The sequence below is a fragment of the Falco peregrinus genome, chromosome 1, assembly GCF_023634155.1.
Source record: "Falco peregrinus isolate bFalPer1 chromosome 1, bFalPer1.pri, whole genome shotgun sequence".
Classification (NCBI taxonomy): domain Eukaryota; kingdom Metazoa; phylum Chordata; class Aves; order Falconiformes; family Falconidae; genus Falco; species Falco peregrinus.
Window position 1 is genome coordinate 100,152,243 of NC_073721.1, and position 17,482 is coordinate 100,169,724.

At 48.9% G+C, this 17,482-nt stretch overlaps 1 protein-coding gene and 1 long non-coding RNA gene across 3 annotated transcripts in view; one reads left to right on the plus strand and one right to left on the minus strand.

Annotated features, from left to right (window-relative positions):
* Nucleotides 1-343: 343 nt before the first annotated feature.
* LOC129784348 (uncharacterized) lies at nt 344-4,094 on the minus strand. Its single transcript, XR_008746998.1, has 2 exons — nt 3,950-4,094; nt 344-1,624 (listed from the first exon to the last, which is right to left on the minus strand). It is a non-coding gene; the product is annotated as an uncharacterized LOC129784348 (long non-coding RNA).
* Nucleotides 3,655-17,482, plus strand: part of SYNE2 (spectrin repeat containing nuclear envelope protein 2) — a 191,338-nt gene continuing 177,510 nt past the window's right edge. The window contains exon 1 of one of the 2 annotated variants that reach the window (XM_055802696.1): nt 3,655-3,805. The gene's annotated coding sequence lies outside the window, so the exon portion shown is untranslated. The remainder of the gene's footprint in view (nt 3,806-17,482) is intronic. The other variant, XM_055802691.1, reaches the window with a different exon arrangement.

The following is a 17,482-nucleotide window of genomic DNA, read 5'->3' on the forward strand; positions in this document are numbered from 1 at the left end:
AAAGCATTTAAGCATGTGCAACTTTAACCACCTAAGTGTTTCCACTGCCTTCATCAGAAACAATCAGATGTTAAAGCCAGTGTCCACGCCTAAGTGGTCTGCTGGATTGTCATCTTTCATGCTGGGGATGGTGTCATACATGATGTTTAGATTAAATGGGAGGGGAAAAGGGAGCATTTCTAACATGATTACAGTCAGATTTCCTTTTATGTTTTGCAGAGGAAAACTGTATGCAAATGCTGCAAGTGCCTGTATGGATTCAACCTTTTGTTTCTCTTTTTTGATCTCCTTAATTCTGACAAACAAGTTGCCCATGATTGCTGAAAAGAAATGCTCCCTGAGGCATTAGGCCATGGGCTTTTTTTTTTTTTTTTGGAGGGGCACTGTGGATTTAGGCAGACCCCTGTTTGCCTGCTCCTGGCTACACTTGCCCACTCCAACATTCTCCCTCCAGTTGCACCTGGGTAGAAACAGGTGAATTGTGCCTTGAAACTGAGTCAAGGTAAAAATAACTGCGGTGGGGAGGGTGCTGCTTTTTTTAAGCAGTCTCTGGTCCATTTGATGACAGAACGACACAAAGAGCTGCACCAGCACAAGGGAGGGAGCATAACCCAACTGCTCCATCAAAGTGCTGCCACCAAAAATGATGTCTGTAGAACCACGGCGTTATTTCCTCAGTGTTGCTGCACCAGCAGGGTGGAAGATTTCTGGCATGGTGCTGGTCCCTTGTTCTTTTGCTCTACAGTCCTGTTCCCAGCTCCAGCTTATGCCATGCTTTCCAGTCTCTGTGCTGGATCCTGCTGCACCCTTAGTCGTGCTGACATACCTCTTTGTGTGTCCATACTGCAATCGAATCCTGGGAGCAATCCAGCTGAAAACAAAGTATTCTTCTGGGCTAACCTCAATATGGCTCCCAGCTCCAGCGTACACACCGTGCCAGCATGGCCCAGGGGGTTGCACACAGGGGAAGGAGGAGGGTCACCAGGCCAAAGGTTTGTTCTGGCAGACTACAGAGTAAACATGACTTGGAGTTTCCAAACAAACTTAGTTTACGCAGCCATCACTATCCTTCAGAATTAACACTTTATCCAGTGGACTTGGGGCATTTGATTTCCCTCCGATGTTGGAATCTAGTTGTGCAAATTCTGCATTATAAAGGGGATGTCCCACCATGAAGCTCACGCCGTTCATCCATGGGACCTGCGAGTGCGAGATACCTGCATGCCTTGTACAAAAGACATCCAGCTCTGTGAGTTTGCTCTTCAGGGTGGTGTGGGAAGGCTGGGGCAAGACACACCACTGGACTATCATACGCGCTTGTTCAGGAGGCATGCAGGAATTGTGAGGGCTTCTCATCCCCACCACAGTTACCTTCACCATCGCCGCTTGTAGCCTGCAGTGCTGCTCTGCAGGGCTTTTGCCCAGCGCCCTGTGCATCCATCCAGGCAGCTCATTTCGGACACCTGTGGGCAGTAGGTGAGAGCCCTGCTCACCCAGCTTCTAGCTGGTCATCTTCCACAGTGGCTGAGCCATGGCAGTCACTTGCTAGCCTTGCTGGCAGTGCCCATATACCTGTGAGAGCATTAGTCTGAGCACAGGGCTCCAGCAGTTCCTAGCTGGGAGGCTGTGTAAAAAAAAGAGAAGAAAGCTTATTTTCAGAGTGTCAGGCTGTACTGAGTAATCAACAGCTAGAAGATCTGGATATAAAGTAGGCCTATATGGCTTAATTCTACCTTTGTGTCTCGCACCGGGTTTTATGGTATTACTAATTAATTACTCACATTATGCCTGTCCAATAATACCATTCAGTATTAGTAATACTTAGTGTCATAGCTTCAAAGTGCTTCACAAGCTAGTTAGGAAATGCATAACTTCAGTGGAAACAAGCACCTTGGGCTGGGACCTGTGCTTGTGTTTGACAAAGCCTGGCAGGTGCCTGCAATGCTGTGCACACTGGGATGGGGAGCTGTGTGATTCACAGCAGGTTTAAGCCAGCAAGAGCAGCATGGAGCAGTAACGTGGGGTGGTGTTCTCCAAGGCACAAAAGGTCAAGACTCCATGAGACTTTTTCTGCTGAATTTGATGGCACGTGGAAGAGTCTCAAATGATCAAGAAGGGGGCTGACATAATTCTGCAAGTAATAGGGCTTGGCTTTGATAGTGCATTTTCTTCTCTCCTTCCTTAAACACAAGGCTGAGATCTGGCAGTGAAAAGTAGCAAATCAGTCAGAAATGCTTGTTTCACTTCAAGGACATGCACTACAGCAGTCATAACACAGAAGTTAAGAAACTACAGCACAGCCAGAGTGCAGCCCTTCACCTTCAGCTGTGTCTGTGGAGTACCGAAGACAATGGTGTTACTTACTATACAAACACCAATTAATCTTCAATAAAATAAGTAAAAAAAGTACATAAAGAGCGCTCATGGGTCAATCTGTCGCAAGGACAGCATGAACTGGAGCATATGTTTGCCAAGGCAGGGCAGTAAAGTTGTAACCAGCTTTGACTGGTGCTTCTGCAAGTTGGGCTGAGCTGAAGTAGCACTCAGAGAGGTGCAGGGTTCACTTTTGCCTGGAAAAGAAGGATTTCCTTACAGAAAATCAGGGCTCCAGATCTGGCAGAGTCTCTCTGAGTGTCTGCACGTGTGTGGGTATTAAGAGAAACTTTAACAAGTAGGTACGTTTGGCTTTGTAGCCTTCAAATGCAAGACTTTGCTTGCTTCTGCTTATTTTAAGCGGGCTGATGTGTTATCAGCACAGGTTGAGGAGACGGCCGATGTATTGGTGCTGGCAGGAAGAGGCTTTTGGGAAGTGGTATTTTTCTTTGCATAGTGGCTGACCTCTGGTTGTGTAAAGCAAATCTCGGTATTTATACCCTCTCACTTCGCGAAGCCTGCAGCCAAAAGCTAGCCAGTATCAAGTGGAACCAATCCAAGGAATTCCTTCCTTTCCCCCTTGCAAAAGCCCTCCTCTGAAGCTCTAGAAGAACCCCGGTTTGCTCCATGTTCACGTAACCGGGCCCCTGCTTCCCCTGCCGGAGTCCTGGCAAGGCAAGGCCAGATGACGCTGCCCCTACGGCTGGGGAAAGCCTGGACCTGGAAGGGGGTAAGTTGGCTCGGGCCAGGGAGCGCTGCCTGAGGCGAAGGGAGCTGAGCCGGGCAGGGCTGTGAGGCCGTGCAGGGAGGGGAGAGGTCTCCAGCTGTTGCCTGCTCGTATTCCCGCCCTTCCACAGCTGGCTGGGAGGCTGCAGAGCGGTGACAGCACTGAGGTACTTTCTTGCTTTGTGTCTCCGTCTCCCCAGGCCAGAAAGCGGTTCCGAGCACCGCACAGCTCTTCCCATCCGGCTCCGGGACGAGCCGCTGCCCGGGGCGCGAGGGCCCGGTGGGCTCTTCCCGCGGGGCCCGGGACCTCCCCCGGCCCGCTGAGGAGCGGCACAGGCCGGGGCAGAGCCCGTTCCCCGGCCCACCCGGGCACCCCGCGCCGCCGGCTGGTGGGGGCACGGGAGGGTGCGAGGCGGCGGCAGCCCCCGCCCGCCCGGCGGACGGCGCGGCTGCGGGGTCGGCGGCGGCCCGGGGAGGCCGCGCAGCCCGCCGGGCCCTCCCGCCGCAGCGGGGGGAGGCGGAGCGCCGGCCGGGCCGGGCTGCGGGGGCCGGGGCCGCGCGCCCGCGCCGCCTTCCCGCTCGCGGGCGGAGAGCGCGCTCGCTCGCTGGCAACGGCCGGGGCGGGGAGCGGCCGGTGCCGCCGGTGCCTCCTCCTCCTCCTGCCGCCGCCCCCTCGCCTGCCGCCGACGCCGGGCCTGCGCCCGTGGTGAGTGTGCCCCGCCGGGACCCGCCCGCGGGAAGTTGCGGCGCGGCCCGCTCGCGTCTTTGTGCGGAGAGCGGTGGCTCCGCCGGCCCCAGCCCGCCGGTGCCGCCGCCCCGCCCGGCGCCCTCCCCTCCGTTGCCCCGGTACCTGCCGCTCTTTGTTCCCCGCCGCCTTTGTTCCCTCTCTGCCGGCTTCACCTTCGGCACCGCCCGCGCCCCCTGCGCAGCGACGCCCCACGGGGGGCGCGGAGGGGACCCCGCTCCCGGGGCCAGTGCCCCCTCTCCCAGCCTTTTTGCTGGGGAAGCGGCTGAGGGGCCGGGGGGGGGCGGAGGCAGCGGCGGGAGTTGGCGGGGCACGGCCGGCGGCGGGAGCCGGGCTCTGTGGGAACTGCCGCCCCCGCCGGGCCCTGCCCTCCCCTCCCCGCAGCGGTGCCCGTCCGGCGGCGCGGCCGGCAGCGTTTCCCCGGCGGGAAGCGGGAAGCGGCTGGTTCGGAGGCGGCGGGGAGCGCGGCCGGGGCGGGGGAGCGCTCAGGTAAACGGCGGTTACCGGCCGCCCCGCGCCGGGCTGGGGCTGGGCGGGCCGGGCTGGGCAGTCGCGCTCCCTTGGGTTCCGCGCTTGGGAACCGATGGCGGGTACTGGCTCAGGCAAAGTTCTCGGGACAAGGAGCTGCTACTTTCGGGCGGTTCTGCCGCCGGCGGTTTGGTAGCGCTGGGCCCGGGTAAAGCGGTGCCGGCTGCGGGCGCTTCCCGCCGCGTGGGGCTGCAGCCGCTCCCGGGGCGGCGCGGCGGGGCCCGGGCCGCGGCCCCCGGGGCTCTGGGGCTGCGGTCGGGGCGGGCTCTGGGCGGGGGCTGCGGGGTTAAGGGAGGGCGCTCTGGCCTGTCCCCTCACCGAAGGTGAGATGCCGTCACCTGGCTTTTAGATGCCTAAAACCAGCCTCGGCCCTCCCTCCCCTCAACAGGGTCATTCCTCTTGCTCCTGTGTCCCGCCTGGGAGCTGCTGGAGGAGTTGGGAGGCAGAGCAGGTGCGCGCTCCTCGAGTTACTCAGTACCTATACCGAGGAAACTTCACTTAAAGTTTGGCTGCGAGTTTCTCACGGCCTTTGTCAGGTCAGCGAGCGTGTGCTCCTCACACCTCCGCGTCCCTCTTTCAGCATGCCTTGTGTCCCGTCTGCCCTCTCCCCCTCTTTCTGTCATCCCCACGTTCTCTTCAGCTTTCGGGGCGATCTCACGTCACAGAGACACTTACGACAAAGACGTAAGTGCCACGTGCAGGATTTGGGCCGGTTATTGTGACTGCTGGCCAAGCTAACAAGACCGTAGCGTGTTTATAGCCCCGCTTGAAATGCAATACCTGCAGGAGGGACACACGTGGCCTCTGGCGCCTGGGTAGCTGAGTCACGGGCTTCAGCCGTTCCTGGGGTGGATTTATAGCTCCGGGAAGGGGCACGGTGGTGGCTGTTAACGCTGCCCACAATAACAGTGTCTGCTGCCCCACAGGCACACATGCAGCTGCCTCACGTTGAAATCGGGGTTGCCTAAATAGCTGATTTCTGAGGCAGAAGGTGACATGCCTTGGTGGGAGAGGACAGGGTGACGTGGGGTGAGTGTGAGATGGCAGGGGAGCGGATGGCAGCGGGGACGAGTTGAAGCAGAGGGGGATGGGCAGTGACATGGGGGAGTTTGGGGGGGTGATGAAAAATCAGCGGTAACCACAATCAACGCATTGCCCTGCACTGATGCATACTGTGGCAATGTTTGGACCCTACTTGTGTGAGATGCTGTACAAACACGTGCTCAGAAGTGTATAAATTATGTTTGTTCTTTTCTACTTCATAATAAAGGGTAATGAATAATTGCTTTTTTACCCTAATTATCTATAAAAACATGTAGCGGAATTCCTTTATTTCAACAGTTCTTTACAAATAACCTCAGGAAACTGTATTTGAAGTGCTGTTCCTATCATACTGTGTTAAGAATTGACTGTGATGGTTTAAGAGGGCCGAAGGAGCTGTTTTTCTCCAATTAAATCTGATTAAAAGCTCATTAAAGTAAATGAGAACTTTGTTGGTGTCAGTAGCACTCGGCCAGTCCTGTAGCACGCTAGAGATTTTTTAATTTATTTGTCAGGCAAAGATTTTAGGCATAGAGACAATGAGGTAATTCAAGAAGTGGCATGCACTGCTGGCTAATGATCTAATAGGTTGCAAATGCTTTATCTCCCTAGCTGTTAATTTTAAGTTTTATGGTGTATGGGAACATAGCAAAAGGCAAAAATTGTTGCTATTCGTTCCTTTGCAGTTTTAAACTGTGGGTTTCATGTTATTTCTTCTGATAGGATTTTGGGCAAAGTTGCTTTGTGTTTCAGCAGAAAAATGGGCCAGAGTTTAGCCCTTTTACTGGGTTTGTTATACACATTGTAAAACCCCTTTACCAGTAATTAATTCTGTTAACAGTGAGTTCAGCTCTGCTTGGTTTCCTCGCTGTCTGAATATAGAAATGAACTAAAGAAAAAATCCCAAAGAGGGCATGAAGAAACACAGCTTGGAAGATCAGGTATAAAGAGCCTCATTCATTTGGGTTTATCTGTAGTACAGGGATATGCCCGTACTCCATGAATCATCTCCTGACATCTGTTTGCAGCGTTGTTTTCTTAGCAACTGCGGCTCTGTTTCAGATCTGGACTCTCAATGGCTGGGTTTGTACGGAGAGATACGAAGAGATGATCCAAACTCGTCCTAGCAAAGCTGTGCCCTTCAGCCCATTTACCCAATTTCTTTTCTTCCCTGGGGCACAATAAGTACTAGTTTTAAAAGTCTACCAGCTGAGATGCTTTTTCTGTGTATGTGCAGAGATGCTTATCTCTTGCTTACCACAACTAAAGTGTTTCCCCAAGATGATCTGGCAGTGTGGGAGAGCACATACCAGGTTGCAGTGGGCTGTGTTGTTTCTCATGTTGAGGGAATGAGCTGTGTGTGCCACCACACTTGCCCTCGCTTTCCCATGGTTTATTTTGAACTGTCATGGGACTTTTAGATGTGGGAGAGGACCTGGTCTTGGAGGAACGCTGGAAATGCAGACAGTGGTGGCAGGGACCCACTCCTAGCAACGTGCCTGTTTGAACAAGTAGTTGGATTAAGTGGTGGGATTATACACGTGGAGTGTGTATGAGGTGTATGAGTAACGCTTCAGGACTGGATCCATAAGCTGTGATTAAAGGGAAGGTGACATTTCCTACAGCTTGCACCTAATCGTTCTTTGCTTGAATTTCATCCCCAGCCAGTGTGGGTGGAATACTCCTGTAAATGAGACAGAGCCTGCATAGCCACTGGGAGATCAGGTTGATCTGATTTGCCAGCTGTGCTCCTTAGAGGGGATTGAGACCTAGCTGGGGTCTGGGGGATTTTTTTACTTCAGCTGATGTGGATGAGTTGGTCTAGAGTGTAAATATATGTCTGGGAATACAAGTGGTATGTCTGTGCTAAGGCACAGGCTACGTTCACCTCACTCCCTCCCGTGCCAACATGGAGCTTCCCCTGCAGGAGCAGGAGATTATACCTGCTGTAGCACGTACAACTACTGGACTGTGAATCAAACCGTATAGTGTATGTTACCCCATAGGACATGGATTTGACTGTCTTACCCTTCCTGGACTGACTTGCATCCTGTGGAGCATGAGGGGTGTCGGCAGCAAGCAGTCACTGTGCAGGATAAATGTATGAACGTATTTTGGCTTGAGATAATGCTGAGAGGGGAGAGACCCCTGATGTCTGGAGTGTTTTTATCTGCAAAGGGATTCCAGAGTGGGGTCGGGAAGGCTAAACAGTGCCTCTGAATACTGACCAGCTTTCTGTGACCTTCATGGATCACACACAAACGCCAGTATAAGTGAGGCCATGAGGCAGCCAGCCTCTGTAGATCACCTGTTTCAGAGTGTTCACAGCAGGAGACAAAGCGAGCCGCTTCTGTGGAGATGTGACAGGACCAGGACAGGGACAGAAGAGGGCATGGGGGAAAAACTTCTGTTTAGTTCAGCTGCGTACCCAGAAAGGGAGAAAGGGCTGGTGCAGAACAGGCTGTTATCTCCCCACAGGAGGGGAAATGGGGCAGAGCTTTGACTCTGGCCATAACTTTGGTCACTGGTCTCTTGTGGGGAAGCATGTTTGCTTTCTAGTGTTCCTGCAGCGTGCTGATAACTCCCTACACAATGCAGCCGTGCAAATTGGCTTGAGAGGTTTTTAAGGAATTGCTGACCCATATTACTGATACAAGCAGTACTATTTGTGGCCAGGGATGGGGAAGAAGAGAAAATAATAGTATTAGTTACCTGAGCTTTAAGACTCAAGCTGCAAGTTCTATCACAGGAAATGACAATTCAGATGTAAAACAAAGCACTTGTAATTACTTTGATGGAAGTGTAGGGAGGAGGCAGAAATGTGGGTTTTACAGGAAAAAACTTTTGTTTTCTGGACCTTTTGGCCTGTTGGATGCCAGGAGAAAGAGAAGTTGGTGAATGATGAAGGGGCAAGGCAGAGAGGGGAGTGAATACACTGCTGAACATACCTTGTTGGTCTGCAGGAAATGGCCTGTGTACAACTGGCCATGAAGCGGTTGTAAAGACACTTTAGAAGTGAGTTCAGCTCAGTTTGCTTTAGTGACATCACCTAAATGATGCAGGGAGAGAAACAAAAGCTGCCCCGCAAGCAGCATGTCCTGCTTCTTGGAGGCTCTCATGCGGTGAGCAACTTGGAGTTTTGCTTGCAGGCATATTTGGTGAAAGCTTCAAGTTCAGTGACTGAATGGAACCCTTCTAGCAAAGCCAAGCCCTCTTGGTGAAGGTGGATGCATACTGTCTAGCTACAAGATGTTTATGAGGGAGGGAAGCATAGAGCTTGTGTGATGTGTCTGGTTGCTTACTTCCTTTCTCCCAACTTGAAAGGCTGAGATTCCTCTTGCCATGCTAAAACATAACTATCTGCGAGAGAGTTCTCCAGACTCCTTTCATAGTCACTAGAGAGGAGCAAACACTTCTGGACCATGATTCATCTACACTGAATTGAACAGTTAAAAATACACCCGACGAACTGCCCTAAAAGTGCCTGTTTCTCTCCATTGTTTCTGCAGAGTTCAAACAATGAATGTGCATGGAGGCATCTCTCTTGTAGCTGTTTGGCCGAGATTCAGCTCTCCTGACACTAAAGTGTCTCATATCCCAGCGGAGATTCTAGGAGGGCTCCTAGTGTCCTCATTTCTACCAGACTTGGCGTCCATGTAGGTTGCACCGTGTCAGGCAGTGTGCCTGGAGGGCTTTACCCAAGACTGGAGAGCAGGCAGCAGTGCCCAGTTCAAAGTCATCCTCCTCCCCTGGTCAGTCATTGGATTCAGAAAAGCTTTGGGCTGGACCCACAGCGCCAGACAATCTTCTGCTATAAATATGGGGCTGAGGGGATTTGTGGAGTGGCTTTTTCAAGGTCGCACATCAGGTTAGTGGCAGAGGTGGAAGCGGTGAGGATGACTGCAGGCTGCCGCAGGCGTGTTCCTTCCCCTGCCCATGCTCCTGGCAGCTGCCTTGCAATCTGCTGCTCTCCTGGGGGTGAGACCAGCTGCCTGGCTTTTGGGGGTGGATGGTGCCTGGTAGGTACTAGTTTCCTTTTTGTGAAAACTTTTTGCGAAGTTATATAGGCTGTTACTCATCCTCCTTTCCCTGTCCTTTCTCATCCCAAAATCCATAGTTCAGGCACATAGCTGAATTACTGTGTATCCATTAGGCTGCTGAGGATGATTGTACTTGTGCTGTCACAAACAGATAAGCCTTGGAGTAAAAGTGCTACAGTTCAGGCTCGTAGTGGCCTAAGACAGCGTGTGTGATTATTCAGTCATGTTCAGAGTAGGTGTGGAACTCTTTAAACAGACATATGTAAACCTTGCAGTGCATATCTAAATGCAAAACTCAGGGAGTTTTGGAACCACACAGGGAGCTGTGACCTGGTCTGATCTGAAGTGTTGCTGCCACCGCTGAGTTATTTAGCAGCCTGGGGAAAAAAAAATAAAATCACGAGCTCTTCTGGAAAAAGCCTAATTTATCTGTGCAGGCAAACCAGGGTAGGTTAAGGATAAAATTCCTCCTGTGTGGAGAACTAGTTTACAGCAGAAAGACTTCTTTTGCTAAGTGAGCTGAGTGTCCAAGGGGAGAATTTGCTGAAGGAATTTGCTTGTATAGCAGAGATAGGAAGTACAGACAAGTGCCGAGTGTTAAATGGATCCTGTGCACTTCGGATTTCAGACAAATACCAGAGCATTCTCCTACCTTTTTGATAAATGAGGAAAAATACGATAGCCATGAAATAGAAAGAATGTGTTGTCTGAGCCAGGATTCAATTCCTAAAGTTCTGCTGAGGGGGTCCATGGGTGAACTCTCTGGAAGTGAAACGAATGGCAATTTGATCCCAGAGAGAACAACTGGGGAGAGGAGGGAAAGAGTAAACTATTAAATAAGGGCTGGGAGAAAAGCCAGTCTCTAAAAATAAACATTGAAGATCAATTCCTGGTATTTCCTGGTATTGTCATCTGGCATCACCAACCACTTAGACTGCAACAAGGGGTTTCACAGGTAGCAGACTGACAGGTTTAATGTTGGTTTGGTTTGTTGTTTGGTTTTTTTTTTAAGAAAAAAAAAGTGTCTGATTGTGAACAAATGCTTCCTACGCAGAAGTGGGTGGGATGTTGGTGATGAAATACTCCTGGGATGGAGAAAGCAGAGCTTGTTGTTGTAAGAAGGAAGCAAGAGCAGAGCTGGCTTTGTTTTGGAGGGGTGAAAAATCTGAATTTTCTTCCTATTTATGTGCCCTGGGCACCTCAGCAGTTCCTAAGGGGGAGGAAGCAGATACCTGTGCAATGTAGGTGTGAGTAAACACTGTTCCTGCAGAGCAGTTGTGCCTTACTAGTGCTGTAGGTAAACTTGGAATGGCTTTACAGACAACATTTGTGAGGGAAGGCTTCGCCTTGGAAAAGCTTGAGGTGACTGAACATGTTTCTTCTTGCAAAGAGTCTCTGAAAAGCCAGTCCAGGAGTTTACTGTCCCGAAAGCCGGTGGAATTGTAAGGAAATTGAAGCATATCCTGTTCCAAGGAATTGCGTTGGCGGTCACATGCCATCTCCTTGCTGGAGTTTTGTCCTGGACAACTGGAGTGACTGCGAGAGGTACATCTCTGCAGAATGTACAGAACCATGCCTCGGTGGGCTGGGGTTGGCTGGGGCAGCCAGACGTTGTGGCTTGCGGCTTACCTCCCCTGCTTGGCCGTGGCCTAGCGGCGCCTGCCTGGCCCAGGAGAGGATGGCACCGCAGCTCTGTTTACGCAACATGCGTTCTCTGTTGCTTGACTGAACTTGCCTGTAAGTAGCTTTTGTGTTAGTAATGTTGCTGCCTTTCAGCGAGGGAGATGCACAGGGCTCACAGGCCTTCATCCTCTTTATGTCTATTGTGAAAAATCCCGGTTTTCAAAGAAGGCAGCCTGGACTTCTCTGTGATTCAGACACTGGTGAGGAGGCTCTGTCATCCTGCGTGCTCAGAAGGGGAATGCGTGAAATAAGTAAGGCATCCTTTAGTCTGGGCTATTTCTGATTTGGAGTCTTTGGCTTTGCAATTGCAACTGTATTTTTTTAATCTATTTTGTATAGCGTGAACAGTTTATTCTAGCAGGTTACTGCCTAGCACCCAGTTCTTTCTCTTGCCTTGTCTATGTGCAGTTTGGCTGTTTGGTCCTCTCTGGCAACCGTACTGGTAAGAATAACAGTGTTTGGCCTGGTTTTCACTGCACACACAAAGTTATTCTACAGGCTTGAAACTATGCTGTAAATCAGAGATTTAGGTTTGTGTGATGTTTTTTTTCTCCCCCCTAAAGCAACTAATTCTTTGAAAGCAAAGAGAAAGGCATTTTATTTGTCTTAATCAGTAAACAAAAGTGCTTCACTTAGTGGAGTAGTGGAGAGGCTCTGCTGAGTTGCCTGTGCAAAGCCCTGTTTTTCTCCTGCAGCAGAGGGTCCTGCACAGTCAGCATGGGAGACACTGTCGAAAGGCCCTTTTCGTGTGTGCAAAACCAGCACAGACACACGAATGTGCAGGCTGTGCTTGGAGGAAGGCTGCTTTGCCCACAAACCTTGAAGTGCATGGAACAGAAGGTGTAAAAACTAAACACAGGACCCTGACTAGCACTTGGGGGGGGAACTTTTAGCTGGACGAATTATATGGACCTGAAAAACTGACTCTTTGGAGAGACAGCTCCTCCAGGTCAGAGCAGAGGTGTACTGGGGAAGAGTGGTAGTTTGCACTGCTGTAGCCTCAGCTGGACATGCTTGAGAGAGAAGCTGATGAATTCACAGCTGCCAGGCTGGGACCTATCATTTAAATTGTAATTTGCCCTACAAATTTGGCAAGCTTCATTTGCCCATTCGCTTGACAAATCTCTTTTGTGTTCTGCTGCCTGCGTGAAACAGCAAGTGCTGCCGGAGAGAGCTACTTGGAGTAGATTACTTTTCTCTGCTATATTTAGGGATCAAAACAAGTTTGTGATCTTTACAGGAATACTGCCAAAGCAGATAGGTTTAGCATGAGACATGCCCTTTCTCTTTTGGCTCCCAAATGCACATTGCATTTCACTTCCCTGTCCTGACAGCATCGATGGCTCTCTCTGCAGAGGTCTGTTGTGCAAACATTGCGCTGACACTTCCAGTGATTTTGCTCAGTAAGAACAAGTCCCTGCTTTAGTGAAAACTCCTGCATCTAGATTGCTGTTATCCCTGCCTTCCCCTTTTCTTAACTTCCTGAAAGAGCAGATTACTAGTCTTCAGGAAGATCTTTCTAAACAAGCACGGCCTTATGATTTAATTGAGGAACTCCAGGCCTTTTATTGCTCAGGCCAGCTTCGCTCAACAGAATAATCTGTTTGTTAACCATCTGACTGTTTCCTTTATTTTGGGAAAAGGGGAATTAGGAAGGCAGTAGAAAGGAAACATTCATATTACTTCAAAGGCAGAACATTACTAGGAGTCTGATTCTCATTAATATCGTGTCATTAATACAAAGCAGGTGTAGTTATTATGTACTGCTATTTTAAATACCTTTTACACCATGTGAAGTGGCTCCAGTGTTAATGAGAAGCTGGCTGTGAGTCTCTATTAAAAGACTAACCGAAGAATTCCAGTTGCAGTCCAGGGGAAAGAAAGAAACATTTGTAAATAAAAGATAGAACTTATTGCAATACTTCTTGCTTGGTTGAAGCAGGAAGCGTTGTTCGGTTTGTTCTGGAAGCGTTGTTTGGTTTGTTCTGATCAGGCAGTCCCCTGCACGAGAATTGAACTTGCTGTGATTGCTGGCAATTCCCTCCCCCTTCCCTTTGCAATTGTAAGAACTGACTCTGGGCCAGGAAGCGCGGAGGAAGGGGTATGATGAGCTGCGAGCAGCCCTTCCCCTTTGAGATGGGAGCTGTGTGCCTACAGGTCTGAGGTCTGTCTGCACCCTGCGGCGCCAGGACAGCTGCGGCCGCGCTGCACCCTTTCCCCAAGGAGGCCAGGCAGAGCATGGCTGCTCACCACTGTGCCTGGCTGCTGCGCCTTGCCTGAGCCCATGTTGCCAGGGCACGGGGGTCAGCTAGGGGTGTCTTGTGTGGGAATGGAGAAGGGCTTGTAGGACAATTTCTTTACAGCAATTGTTATTGTGTTGCATGCTTTCTGAGTTAACCAAGCGAGTAGGAAGAGGTCGTGTTTATGCACTGGGTGTACTCCCCAGGTATAGCCACGCAGATCTTGAGCCAGCTTGTGTTTCTCATGTTGTTTTTACCATAACCCTTCCCTGCAGTCCCCATTATCTGTCGGAGGTGGCCTTGGGGCTGCAGCTCAACTGGCGTGCCGGTCAGCAGGGAAACACACAAAGGCTTTCAAAGAGCTTTTCCATTCTGGCCTTGTGGCAACACACCACATAAACACCATGGCTTTTTGCACATCACTGCAGGCTTTTGGGCATTACACTTTGGGCATTGCACAGGTAGATTTGGGCTGGGGTGTGCATATGGGCTTTGTGTTTTGGAGATTGAGTTGTCACCCAAACCCTTGACTTTGAAGGAGCCATGAAGTCAGCATAGTATTTTTGGCTTCCTGCATAGCAGTGTACCCTTCAGGGATGGAGGGGCATGGCATCAGCTTTCTGAGCCTCCAGACATTCATCACTCTTCCTTTTTTCATTAACAACTGTGATTTTGAGTTCTGAGCAGTTCTTGTTTTTATTAACGATGTGGGAGAACTTGGAAGCCAGTTGAAAACTGAATGTTTTCTCCGACTTTAGAAAGTGTACTTTGACCCTGCATTTCCACTTGGGAATAGATAAATGTGAGATAGGCCCTCATGGGCAAGCAAATGCATCGTGCATCTCCACAGGTCAACTTTTGTGAATGTGGGAACAAGGCTTAGCTCTGTTAATAAAAGTGGGTTTGTGTGTATGTTAACAACAGCATGGAGTTAGTGCAGTTTTCAAACTGTGTAATTGTACCAGGACACCTAATATATTACCACCCCTCAGAAAAAGAAAAGGTTAAGAAAGACACTTTCCTAACCACATTTTTAAATTGATTAACGCAAGGAGAAGATCCATTGTGCTTCTGTAACAGGCAGTGTTACTGATGTGTAAATCAAAGACAAACCAGCAACATTTGCTGGCCTTAAAAAGTGGTGTGGCTTTTGTATACTCATATGCTTGTCCTGGCATGTTTTCAAAAATTATAAATAGATCACTGGGAAGTCCCTGGATAACAAAAGTGTACTGCCGCTGGTTGTCATAAATAAACTAGTAAGAGATGTCTTGGTCTTGCAGCTTTTATTCTTTGGAGGAGTCCTTACTGGTGAATATAGTTTAGGTGTGTCAGTTCGCACAAGGCAAGACTATTTCTGGTGGCGATGGGGTGTAGCTTTGTGTCCATCTCTGTATCTCCCACAGATCTAGTGCTTTCTGGGCTTGGTTCTTTCTGAGCAGACTTGTTCCGCCTTTTGCAAGCTTTTCCCTTTCTGATTCCTTCATCTCCAGCTGTACTGATAGCTTAGGAAGACCCAAGGCTAGACTTCTTTCTGCATTATCCCAGGCAGTGCAGAGTCTCTCTAATGGCATGTGCTTATTAAAAGATGGGCTGATACCCATCTGACTGCTGTAGGATATTATGTAGGATCAGGAGGCTATAGCCACTTTTTTCCTATCACCTTCAAAGGGATGGAAACCTAATGGAAACCCTTTTCTTCCTCCAGGAAAATGCAGAGGGTGTGCTGTTATTGCTTACTGGATGATGACAAGTTTGGGGCTTTTTGCCAAAAAGAAGGTGTCAGCTGCACAAGTGGGGAGGCCAAAGTAGATGTCAGTGGTGCTGTCCTGATTTTTGCTACCTGAGGATGTGGCTTTGAAGGGAAGGGGATCAGTATGTTTGCTGTGTGATCTTATTCCAGCTGTGGACATGTATACAATCTGAGGTCCCCCACGAGAGCAATGTTGGCAAACATTTTAAATGTGGGAGGGATAAACTTCATTCTGGAGTTGGACCTTAAAAAAAGGGAGCATTTTAGCGCAGAGATCTTGGAAAATGTGTGTTTTGAACAGAACTTCTTCCCCACTCTTGACACTGGGTGAAAAAATGGTGAAAGCCTTGTAAATGAAGTGTTGAGAAGAAAGCATGACCATCAGACTTAAGTGCTGTGTGAACTTCTCTGACTTAAGAGAGGTGTGAGTACATTGGAAATGAGGGGAAATAAAATATCATAAAAAAGCAAAAAACCAAACCAACTTGAGGGATTTTCTGTGATAATTCTTTAGGTCATATTATGATCTGGATGCCAACAATTTGCCTTTAGGGAGGCTGTGACAGACTTACAGAAAACCAGTTTACCAAAAGAAGGTGGCTCAGCAGCACTTTGTAAGGCTTGAGACTTGCACTTCTGAATGTTACTGCTTCTTTCTGAATATAAAATAAACTGAGATCTTTGTTAATAACTAAAAAGGAAAAGGGTCTTCTGTCAGTCTGCATTGTGCAGCTCTGCTTCCTTTGGACTAGTTCATCAAAGATAAAAATCTGCTGTTTCTGTTCATGACGTTGGCTCGAGTGAATACATGAGTAATAATAATCTGTTGCTAGGAACAGACTTCAGTTTACATGTAGAGGCCTCTGTGGAGGGAAAGTCTTTTGAGTCCCTCGATGGGTCATAAATAATCAGTGGCACTTCAAAGGAGGAAAAGTAAAAGCAAGCGGCTGGAGATGCCATGCAAAGATGTCTGTAATTCGTATTGCAACACCAGTGGAAAGCATGTAGCCAGCGTAACTGGGAAAATATGGGGCATGTGTCTGCAAAGGCAAAACCAGCCAAGCAGGGGTTTACTAACAGTGGGGTTATAATATCCAACTACCTCTAGCCAGGCTTGTTTGCAAGGTGTCTGCTGCTTTCAGCTTTAAGGAGTGCATATCTGAGATAATTTCATGCCATATGATTTTTCAAGATTGGCTCATGGGGAGGGGTCTGAGGGTACATCTGTGCAGCAGGCACAGTGTTGTGGCATACAGGAGTTAGCTGTAAACTCAGAAGCTGAAAACGGTCGTACCTGGGGCGGTATGGAAATCACACCAACTAGTTTACCTTGCTTCCTAATTAGTGTGCACAGATATCTTGTAGAATGCACATGAAATACACATTTTATATTTTAACTGTAGTTACATAATTGTTTAGAAAATGGCATTTTCACTGTAGAGGAGCATACTGTATAACTTTTTTTCATATGATGAAACCTTCCTATGCTTGGTACTGTGGAAACATATTTGTAAACCATCCTGATCCAAACTCTAATGTTAAGGCTGTGAAATCCTTGCTAATGAGTCCTCCAAATCCATCTGAAATGTTTTTTTCCCGCCTTTCTTCTGAGATAAGAATGTCCTTATAAAGACCCTGCTTAAGAAGAGCATCTCATAGGTCTGATTGGGACTTACATCTCACTGGAGACATGGTATTTAAATCAGTGTTGTCTATTCTTATGATAATGGCATGTAAAACTTGGGTAGAATTATCTTCAAGTTGGTTCCTTCAGGTTTCTAGTCTGCTGCCTGCACTTAGGTTTCTCTCTGTCAATGTGCCCATGTCTGTATGTTAATACCCAGGGGTTTTTTTTTTCACTCTGCTGGCTAATTTCAGCTGAACTTGGGAAAGGAAGAGAGATTCCAAGCAAGTTAAGTGGAAATTACATAATATGACTGTGTTGATCTGTTTTCCACCTATGTTTTTAGATGCCTATTTTGGGAACAGCTAGAGAGGTAAGGAACTAAGTACTCTACCAATACCCAGTAGAGGCAAGCCTGGGTTTGAGGATTATGAGTGCTCTTGTCATGGGAAAAGCTTTTGTTGATGGTTGAAACATTTGAGCTATAGGTTAAGCCCAGGGTGTCTTGACCATTTACTCCTCTGGAGAATGGTATGGAAAGCTTTTCTCTTGAGGAGTACATTTGTAATGTACCTTTCTTGTGTGTTGAAACACATCTCCCACACTGAAGAGAAGATGACCTCGCCCAACAGCTCTGGTGCAATTCATATAAGTTAATAAACAGGAAACAAATCCATTGGAAACAAGGTCCCAGCATTCCTGGAACTGTCTTTTTGGCTCTGTGGTATT